Raw genomic sequence first — 2,505 nt, forward strand, 5'->3', positions numbered from 1 at the left:
CTAATTTAAAAATATCGTGTGAATCATGATATTTTGTCGATGTAGAAAAATAATTTAACATAAAATAAAATAAACACAAGGCTAAAATTACTGAAATTAAAACAATACTCCATCTACATGTAATTGGATAAATGTACTGGGTTTCATTTTTCTTATTAATATCATTGTATTACTTTTATTTTTTAAATGATTTTTGTTTACATGTTTCCGGCCATAGTGGTGCTTTGGGGCAAATACACTATGGTCTAACAGAAGCGTCGCTAGACCCGTGCGGGGAGGGCGGTCTACGCCGGGTGACACCAATTTGTTCAAATTGAAAAACGCTAATTCGACATATTCGGTGTATGACGGTCCTCGAGCGACTACACGCCTCATTGCAATTTCTGTATATATACAGCTTTCTGTATATATACAGCCACCGTGAAATCTGTCTGGTGCAGCTCTATATAGCATCAAATATGAGCCATAATTGGCTTTTGTTCGAATTCCTGAGAAATCAGTGTATGTTCCTAAAGGTAAGAAGAACTGATTCAGTCAGATGGAGACGCAATCATAACATAGTCATAACAATTAAAAAATATAAATAATTAATAAAAAATATTTGTTAGGTAACACCACCCGAGGCGACGCCACTGGATCTAAATTTAATTTTAAATAAATAAAGTAGAAATTATAAAATAATAAAATAGCTATAATCAATTTCAAAAATTTATAATTTAATATATTATACTTAATCGTACATACGTTTGAAATTGAGAATCGCTGATTTAAACTTGATCTTGCTGCATTGCAACCACGCAATGCACTTACACAATAATAACGGGCGTTTTATACGAAAGTGAAACAACTAGTTTAAATTTCACTTTTAACGTTCTCGTCTATACGTGCACATATTTTACAAGTGGTAAAAAGATATGTCGGAAAATCAATTTGTGACTTTCATCGTCATTTCCTATGTATCATATTATTTAACTATATATTTACTATAATCGAATGAAATTAACATTATTACATATGTCTTATAATGTTTTTGTTTAAGCTTTTGAATTATATAATTGATAGTCCTTATTCATTAAGCAAGATCCAATCAGATCCCTCCGCAAACCTTCACTATTTCACATTAATCCTTGTTCTATCAACTATTCCTGTAATTCCTTTTTATATATGTAGATCCTGCTCTAATTTTAACACTATTCCCCTCTCATATTGGTTTTATTGTACCCTGTCTTGTTTTAAATATTTTTTTTGTAATTCTAAGTATTCCATATATTCCAGTATTCCAATCTTTTCTTCTTTGTTTTTGAATTATATTGTCGTTAAATATTATTTCTGCTTATTTAGTGTCATTGTTATGTACATATAAATACATTGACTTGATACTAAATATTGTAATACTGTTTGTTTGTGCTTTTTAAAATAAATAAATAATATAATACATAATATAATGTAATATGCACATACATATAATAATTATTGAGTTACAAAATTAACTTAAATTAAAAAACCAAACCAACTATACTTGAATAGCTTGTAAAAATATTTGTTTTTGCGTTTGCATAATCCGCGAAATCATTACAAATTGTGGTCAAACGGTATAAATGAATAAAAACTAAATTTTTGCCCCGTTACCTTAAGAAATAGCTACTTTATCAATTTTGCTTCAAAACAAAATGTGACACATCACGAAACTGATTCAACTAATTTAAAATAAGAGGAAGTAATACAAACACGTATAATTTAAAATAATGCATTTTATTAAATAATTTACTACTAAATGACAAGAAAAATAGAAAAAAAAAGTTTCAGAAAACTATTAATTTTTTCAATTTAAAATAAACTTAATTTATTCCATTTGAATTAAAATGCATCTTGATTTCTATTAAATTCTTCAATAATACATTTTTCAATATACGGCAGTGAGATCATATCCAATTGAATGTTGCAGCTAACATACACCTGTTTGCCGAGTTTCTTTGTAAGTCTATTTGACAAATTAACAGACGTTGAATCCAGTGAAGGTCCCAGTATTTTAGCCGCCGTCGTATTTTGCTCAAAACTTGATGTCATTGCCAAAGACAAGTCGGAAAATTCTGGTTGGGTCGCTTTTCCTATCCACAGCAAAAGGGAATCTTTCATTTTCAATGTGTGTATGCCGATGTTGGCATCTTTCAGTTCGGCACAGAATGCATAAGTTTGAAAGATGGAATTTGTGTATTTGATTTTTAATTTGGATGTCTGCTTTAAAGGAGCGCCTCTGTTTATCAAAGTTTTCACATATTCCGACTGGTCTTCAATAGTGTCAGCCATTTTGTAATCCGAGTGTTTTGGAAATCTAAAACAATTGTCATATTAATTTAGTCCGATTTATCTGCATATAACAAGTTCATTCATATAAGGTGCTGTTTGGATATTCGATTTGAAAACTTAACCTCAAAATTGAATGAAAGATTCATTTGCAAAGGCAAAAATAAAAATGCAAGATAAGTGTCAACAAAATAGGTACAT

The sequence above is a fragment of the Arctopsyche grandis genome, chromosome 1, assembly GCF_051622035.1.
Source record: "Arctopsyche grandis isolate Sample6627 chromosome 1, ASM5162203v2, whole genome shotgun sequence".
In the NCBI taxonomy this organism is placed as follows: domain Eukaryota; kingdom Metazoa; phylum Arthropoda; class Insecta; order Trichoptera; family Hydropsychidae; genus Arctopsyche; species Arctopsyche grandis.